The 8,883-nt window shown below is 40.7% G+C and overlaps 1 pseudogene; it reads right to left on the minus strand.

Annotated features, from left to right (window-relative positions):
- Positions 1-377: 377 nt before the first annotated feature.
- LOC108533559 (U1 small nuclear ribonucleoprotein C pseudogene) lies at positions 378-8,051 on the minus strand (annotated as a pseudogene).
- Positions 8,052-8,883: the final 832 nt, after the last annotated feature.

Raw genomic sequence — 8,883 nt, forward strand, 5'->3', positions numbered from 1 at the left:
GTTTATTTTTTGTAGAAACAGGGTCTCACTATGTTGCCGAGGCTGGTCTCTAACTCCTGGGCTCACATGATCCTCCCACTTTAGTCCCCCACAGTGTGAGCCACTGTGCCTAGCCTCGTAATTCCATATTTAGCTTTTCAGAAACCACCAAACTTGTTTTCTACAGTGGTTACACCATTTTACCTTCTCACCAACAGTGCACAAGTGTTTCAGTTTCTCCAGTTTTCTTTCTAACATATATTTTCTCTTTTTAAAAAATGTTGACAATTTTATTTTCATATTTCACAATATAAATAAAAACTGCACTTTTTTTGTCCCACTTCTCCACTCCAAAACTATTCTCTCTTTAATAGGAAGTGGGGAGCACCTTTCCTGTATCAGGCTGCTAAGAAAACACCCAGAGTCACAGCATTGTGATCTCCTGGTGAAGTAGAACAAGTAATATAAAACTGACATAGGAAGGCCTCCTCTCTATCCTTTCTGTCTGCTCGAGTCATTCTGGGCCAAGTGGGCACCATCATGGGACAAGCAAGAGGTCTCATCATTGGGGGCCCAGGCATCATTGGCATGTGGCTTCCCATGGGCAGCCTCATTCCAGGAGCGGGTCCCACTGGCATCATCCTAGGAGGGGGCCCCATATGGGCTGCTGGCATCTTACCAGGGTGAGGAGGACCCAGAAGACTGGAGGGAGGTGGTATCATTGTTCCTGCCGGCGGAGGAACAGAGATTGAAGTAGGAAATATCTTTCCTTGTTGAAATGCAACCCTTGTTTTGTCAGTCAGGCTCTGAGCCTGTTCTTCCATCCATTTCTAATAGTAATCTTTCACATTCTCTCTCTGTTTCCTACCACGGCAGTATGTCTTTCTCATAAATGGAGAGTCATGGGTAAGGTATGTATTGCAGTAGTCACAGCCATTGGCCACTCTGTTCCCTTTTTACAGAAACGGTAGCCGTCATAGTGGGTATGAATTGGTATCATTGTGGTTTTGATTTGCCTTTCTCTGATGGTTAATGATGTTGAGCATCTTTTCATGTATTTATTTGCCATTTTGTCTGTCTTCTTTGAAGAGGGGTTTATCTAGATCTTTTGTCCATATTTTAATTGAATCATTTGTCTTTTTGTTGTAGGAATTTTTAAATGTATTCTGGAGTTAAACTCCCCGATTTGCAAATATTTTGCATTCTGTCTGATGTCTTTTCTTGATAACGTCCTTTGATACAGAAAAAGTAATTTGAGTGAAATCCAGTTTATCTACTTTTTGTTACTCATGCTTTTGGTGTTACATCTGAGAATCCTTTGCCAAATCCAAGATCTGTGTTTTCTTCTAAGAGTTTTATGATTTTAGGTCATTGGTCCATTTTGAGTTAATTTTTTAGTACGGTGTAAAGTAGGGTTCCGAGTCATTCTTTTGCATATAGAAACTTAGTTGTCTCAGCACCATCCATTGAGGAGACTGTTCTTTCCGCCATGCAGTGGATTTGACACTCTTGTCAAATATCAGTTGGCCATAAATGTTTGGGTTTATTTCTGGACTCTCAAGTCTATTCAGTTGGTCTGTATGTCTGTTTTATGTCAGTACCACACTGTTTTGATTACTGTAACTTTTTTTTTTTTTTGAGACAGAGTCTTACTCTGTCACCCAGGCTGGAGTGCAGTGGTGCAATCTCGGCTCACTGCAGCCTCCGCCTCCTGGGTTCAGGTGATTCTCCTGCCTCAGCCTCCTGAGTGGCTGGGACCACAGGAGCCTGCCACCACACCTGACTAATTTTTGTGTTTTTTGTAGAGATGGGGTTTCACCGTGTTGGCCAAGCTGGTCTCAAACTCCTGACCTGAAGTCATCTGCGCACCTTGGCCTCCCAAAGTACTAGGATTATAGGCGTGAGCTACTGCACCCAGCCTGATTACTGTAACTTTATAATAAGTTTTGAAATCAAGAAATGGAAGTCTCCCAACTTCACTCTTTTTCAATATTATTTTGGCTAGTAGTCAGGGCCCCTTGTAACTCCATATGAATTTGAGGCTTTGGGAATTTTGATAGAGATTGCCTTGAATTAGAAGATCACTTTAGATAATATTGGCATCTTAACAATATTGAGTCTTCCTATTCGTGAACACGGATGTCTTTCTATTTACTGAGGTTATCTTTAATTTTACTGTCAGTGATTTTTCAATTTTAGTTGTACAAGCTTTCACCTCCTTGCTTAAATTTATTCCTAGGCATTTTTTTCTTTTAGATGCATTGCATAATGTTTGAGATTTTAAAAACACTTAGCATAGTAAATCTGAGTTTCAGCTTAAATAATGAGTCTAAGAAGGTCCTGTGGAAGACATCTTGACTTCTAGCTGGTTTGGCCTTAGATATTTAAATAACCTCTCTCTAAATCTCCATTTCTTCATCTGTAAAATATAGAGATAAAGCAAATCTGTCTCTCACGAAAATTGTGTAGATCAGAGATAATATATGCAAAGGATTAATTCAAGGGTGTGGCTTAGAGTAAACACTAAATAAAAAGGGCTGGGCTGCCCGGATTGTGTTTTCTTCTATGATTTCAATATAAATACCTATGTTGTACTTGAAGTATACTTTTTAAAATTGAATACAGTTAATTTGTTGCAAAGGCTAAGGATTTTTACACAAACTAAATGCCCTGTTCCTGAGAGAGCCTTTTTGTATGAAGTATGCTGAGTCTGGAAGAAAAATAAAATGAAATGTCACACTTGTTCTGTTTCAGTGGTGCTTTATCCTTAGAAGAGGGCGTATTTCTTCTACTGTTGTTACAACTTTCAGATGCCTCTTTGCTTTTTGAATCCTGTGTCTTGATGTTACAAGGTTAAATCTAAGACATTACCAGCATTTAACTTGAAAGACTAGCAAACCGACTAACTTTTCCCCTTTTACTACTTAGTGCATTGAGGCTTTTCCCTCACTGGAGAGTGCAGTTACTGCCACCATCTGGAATTGGATTCATCTGTATGTGTAGAATATAACTTATGTATACAACTGAGTGTCAGTGTTTCAGTTTTTTTCTTACACATCTTAGTCGAGCTTTGGATTGAAGTAGGCAGTTTCACTAATCTGAGAATTCAGTTACTTTTCATTTTAATTTAAATTTCACCAGTTAAATAAAATTCTTCATAACAGACTTAAATATAGCATTAGAATTTCTAAACATTGTGAAACTAAATTCTTTATTCTCATAGCAAAGTATATTAGTCATTTTTGCTGTTTCTCCTGAAGAGCATAAATGAGTCTGCATTCAAGAATATGGAATGTTGTACGTTCTGATGGGGAAATAGAGTGACAGAATAGAGTCAGGTTGAGGAGCATGGAAGTTTGAAAAAGAACCAGAAATTGGGAGAGAGAGCTGACCACAGAAACCAATGAGGGTTGCCAGATTCTGTTGGGGACCCATTGAAGGCTACAGGTCAGTAATTTATTACCCATCTGGCCTGCTCATGATTCTTCTTCTTCTTCTTCTTCTTTTTTTTTTTTTTGACATGGTCTCGCTCTGTTACCCAGGCTGCAGAACAGACAGTCTCGCTCTGTTGCCCAGGTGTGATCTTGGCTCACTGCAACCTCTGCTTTCAGGGTTCAAGCGATTCTCCTGCCTCAGCCTCCCGAGTAGCTGGAATTACAGGCATGAGCCACCATACCCAGCTAATTCTTGTATTTTTAGTAGAGATGAGGTTTCACTGTGTCGGCCAGGCTGGTCTCGAACTCCTGAGCTCAAGTGATCCACCCACCTGGTTTCTTTTTTTTGTTTGTTTGTTTTTTTTGTTTTTTTTTTTGTTTTTGTTTTGAGATGGAGTCTCACTGTGTCGCCCGGGCTGGAGTGCAGTGGCCGGATTTCAGCTCACTGCAAGCTCCGCCTCCCGGATTCACGCCATTCTCCTGCCTCAGCCTCCCCAGTAGCTGGGACTACAGGCGCCCGCCACCTCGCCCGGCTAGTTTTTTGTATTTTTTAGTAGAGACGGGGTTTCACCATGTTAGCCAGGATGGTCTCGATCTCCTGACCTTGTGATCCGCCCGTCTCGGCCTCCCAAAGTGCTGGGATTACAGGCTTGAGCCACCGCGCCCGGCCCCACCTGGTTTCTAAGTACAGTACTTAACATTATAGCAGCCGTTCATTTCTATAGATGGAAGAAGGTGGCAGGAAGAAGAGTACCAGCTGATTACAAGTATCTTTTAAATTAAAGAATTTTAAGTAATAGTTTGAAAGAGATCACAGCAACAGAATAATTTAGATAACCGTCACCAGTTTTTCAGGTGGTTGAGAAAATCTTGAGTTAGAACTGTTGTGGGGAACCAGCTATAGAAGAGAAAATTGGAGTCGGAGATGGACCTGAAATGTCCACGTGGAAAAAAACAAGTAAAGGAATGAGAGGATGAGGGGTTCCTACATGGTACCGATACGTTGTGTGATAATTTTCACTTATATTTTCTTTGGATTGTCTTAATGATGTAATCAACTCTTGCTCACCTTCATTTGTTATTTGTTGCTGTTTCTGGGGGGCAAGCTTTAAACTGTCTCACTTTTTGATCTGGAGTATAGGAACCCAGCACTGGCTTCTTCCAGTACCTTCACTTGGCCCCACTGTTGTGATGCACTGGGCCGCCCCCGTTATTGTGAGTCTATAACAAGTAATTTGTTTCTGAGAAGATTAAAGCACTATGCTTTGAAAATTATTTAGTGTTTTATTTTTTATTTTATTTTATTTTATTTTTTTTTTTTTGAGACGGAGTCTTGCTCTGCCGCCCAGGCTGGAGTGCAGTGGCCGGCTCTCAGCTCACTGCAAGCTCCGCCTCCCGGGTTCACGCCATTCTCCTGTCTCAGCCTCCCGAGTAGCTGGGACTACAGGCGCCCGCCTCGTCGCCCGGCTAGTTTTTTGTATTTTTTAGTAGAGACGGGGTTTCACCGTATTAGCCAGGATGGTCTCGATCTCCTGACCTCGTGATCCGCCCGTCTCGGCCTCCCAAAGTGCTGGGATTACAGGCTTGAGCCACCGCGCCCGGCCTATTTAGTGTTTTAAAATTTGACGATAGTAAGACTTGCATTTCAACAGGATTTTGGAGTTTGAATTAAATGGGGGTAATATAACCCTAGTACAGAAAATCGTATACTTAACGGTGTCATCACTGTGCAAACTGCTGTTCAGAGGTGAAATGGGAGAAGAAAAAGACACATTTAAACAGAAACCATTATGCAATTAACAGGCCCCCTCTTCGCCCCGACCTCCACCCCTGTCAAGCAACTGAGGCCTCAGGACTCCTGCCTGAGCAGAACGGAGGGTTTTCCATTTCTTTTGACTTCAATTTGTTGAAAACGTTGTCCAGAAGTTGTGACACAAGTCAGGCCATAATTCTTCTGATCCATAATTAGGCTGTTTAGCTTTACTGTCTTAATGTTCAGATACACTTGACTGCTACAGCCGGGCAACTCTCGGTATTGTCTCTCTTGTCTCCAAATAGTGGGTAAAAGCTTGACCTCGAACATTTGTGTTGGAAGGGTTAGACCACAGAGGTTGTTTGGTCCTAAGCTCCTTAAACTGCGATGTGCACACCGAACGTATTCTAATTCTTACAGTAAATGTATTGCATTAAGCTTTGAACTTGGTAGAAGAAAGCTTTGGCCAGTTAGTCTTTTTTTTTTTCCCCCACATTAAAAAAAAAATAGACTTATCAGAATAGACTACAAAATGTGTGAATTTTAAAGATAAATGACAAGTCTTCAAAGAAGTTTATCTTTGCGAGAGTCGCTTTAAGCTGGGCCTCTGACCTCAGGAGACCCTCCCTTGTTTTTCCTCTTCTGTTCCTGGAAAGATCTGTTTGTTTTTGATTATTCACTCGCAGTTCAGTGACATTGCCAGCCACTAGCTATCTTGTTTAGAATTTTGAGATTGTATGAGGATATTATGGAGCACTGGAACTTGAGTAATATAACCATTACCCAATGAGCAGTTAAACTACAAATGTTTGAGAAACCCAAGAATGGTAGCAAGAGGACTTTTGGTTTTGAATAAAGTCAGTCCCTTTGGGGTTGTTTTCATAAACAGTGAATTATAAGTGATTCCATTTAGGAGAAGAAACACTTCATATGCTTTAGTGTAGATGGTGAGAGCCATTTGGCTGTAAATGAAAACGACGTTTGTTTCAGTTGAGCCATGGTCCTTTACATGTTCCCTTTGTCATGAGGGGCCTTGAAAATGCAGAAATGCACCTAAGTTCTTCACTATAGAAGAATTCTGGTAGGTGTTATGAAATTCTTTGTAATTGAGGTTATAAAGTCTTTTCATGATTTTTAAATAATCAAAACTTTGGTTTTGTCACATCTTCATTGGTAATCCAGGAGCAAGGTATTGTGTTGCCACAGTGTGGCCACTGGGGGAGTACAGTTATTTTCATGTTTTATGGTAAAATAACATACTTGTGGTGTAAAGGTATTTCTGTTGAACCAGCTTAGTACAGCTTCAGATAAGCAAATTCTAGCTAGAAAGTTTTAAATAAATCGTTACATCCTCTTAAAAAAGCCCTGTATATCAATACTTACGGGATTAGTAGTAGAAAATAAAACAAAGAAGGTGTATATTTTACTTAGCATCATTTTAAGTTGTGGAATCTGAACAAGATTCTGTTTTCCTAACTAGCATTTTAGCTTTGTTTCCCTAAGTTAGACTTTTTTTTAAAGAGTTAAGTCTTGGGAAAAGACTTCCAAATTCTACACACTTTTAAAAAAAGATCATTGAAGATATTATGCAAAAGTAAAAGTAGCATTTCTCACTATTCATTTATTCTTATTTTAGCCTGTAGAGAAAAAGTTTGACAATACAGTAATGTTTTCCTTTGAAAATCATAGGGATGATTAAGAATTGTTGGTTGTGATTTTAACATTTATCCATGAAGACTGAAAAGTGTCATCTTACAGATGGGGGGCTGGAAGCAGAACTTTGGCTACTAGCCTTGAAGGTCAGGGCGATCCACAGGTGGCCATAGGAGGAAACTGTAGGTGTGTGCCTGTTGGCAACACAGATGTTTAGAAAATGAGCTCACTTCTGATGGGTCCATAGTACATGTTCCTTGCAGTCAGGACATTCTGGGAGTCATCAGCTAAAACAAGGAAACAATACAAACACTAGCAGGAAACCCCAAATGACTGGCCTCAGCACTCCGCTTGTTGTGTAAGTTGCGTTGTAGGCAAGAGTTGCTGAACAGAATTCTACCCACTGACCTCTCCTGCTGGATCTCCACCACGCCTCACTTGCTAAGCCTTTGCTCCTGCCTTTTGTCAGCCTCCTCCTGCCGATGCCCAGCATGTTCTCTCTTGGTCTCTGCTTGGCATAACAAAAAGGCACTGAATCCGAAACTGGGAGGCTTCTTGTCCTGGCACCTTTGTTGACCAGTTGGGTGACATTGGGCTAATTTCCTGACCTCTTTGTGGACCTTAGTTTACTCACATTTAAAATGGATATGGTTTTTGTCTGTCTTCTTTCCACCCTCCTTACAGTTTTCCCCTTCTTCTGCTATCCAGTTGAATATTTTCTCATCTCTTCTACATTTTATTTCCCCTGCCCCTCTAACTTTTCTTTTTTTCACCTTCTTAGGTTTCTTTTTTTTTTTTTTTTTTTTTTTGAGACTCGCTCTGTCGCCCAGGCTGGAGTGCAGTGGCCGGATCTCAGCTCACTGCAAGCTCCGCCTCCCGGGTTTACGCCATTCTCCTGCCTCAGCCTCCCGAGTAGCTGGGACTACAGGCGCCCGCCACTTCGCCCGGCTAGCTTTTGTGTTTTTTAGTAGAGACGGGGTTTCACCATGTTAGCCAGGATGGTCTCGATCTCCTGACCTCGTGATCCGCCCGTCTCGGCCTCCCAAAGTGCTGGGATTACAGGCTTGAGCCACCGCGCCCGGCCAGGTTTCTCTTTAATGTCTCTTTCTCCTGCTAGCCTCCCCTTCTTGCTGACCTCTGACTTTTTCCACTTTTCTCCACTGGCAGCACCCCAATATCCGGTTGTTATCACTACCACCTGATGCCAAGGATCCTGAGCTGCAGTAGATCATGGATGAAGAGATTTAAATTTTATTCATTGCATAAAATTTAGACCATAAAAACCTAAACAGTTCTTTTCTGAAAGTAGGAGTTTGTGTACCTGATGTGTATTGAATTAGATTGCAAGTGACTGGGCACTTTGCTGTACTGCAGGCCACATTACTATCTGCTGGGCTAGAAGGCAAGCAGGAAAACGTGCTGCGTGCAAGATAAGTTTTGCCATTTCTAATTTTGATGAAATAGGTTTTTAATTCTGCCACTTAACATTTTTATTATATGAACCTTTGTGGTGTGTTACTGTATTAAACATCACCAAACACCTATTACTTGGTCAAATATTTGAAAATTTTGTCTTTTGTGAAGTTTACATGCAGAGAAAAAGGTTTACTGTGAAGATCATTAAATGGTTGTGGATCAGCTAGTGTATTGTTGATGAATTAAATACTTTAAAGGAATGATAAACAATCCAGTTGTCCTTAGTTCTTCCTTACCTGTAACTTGCCTGAATGTCCTTTTCTCCACCTTGTTCTCAAGATTTTCTCAGGGTTTTAGAGCAGCATTGTCCAATAGAAATATAATGTGAGCCACATGTATAATTTCAGATTTTCTAGTAATCACATTTTAAAAAGTGGAAAAGGAAAAAACTAGGTAAAAGTAAATGTAATACCTTATTTAACTCAGTATATCCAAAATATCCTTTAAACATGTTATATATATTTGAAATTATGAGATTATTTTATTCTCTTTTCATTCTTAGTCTTGGAAATCCAGTGTGTACATTACCCATGGAGCACACTGCAGTTGGTGGTGGCCTGATTGCCAGTGCTCAGTAGCCACATGTGG

Source organism: Rhinopithecus bieti, unplaced genomic scaffold (assembly GCF_001698545.2).
Source record: "Rhinopithecus bieti isolate Rb0 unplaced genomic scaffold, ASM169854v2 scaffold_11839, whole genome shotgun sequence".
NCBI classification, from domain to species: domain Eukaryota; kingdom Metazoa; phylum Chordata; class Mammalia; order Primates; family Cercopithecidae; genus Rhinopithecus; species Rhinopithecus bieti.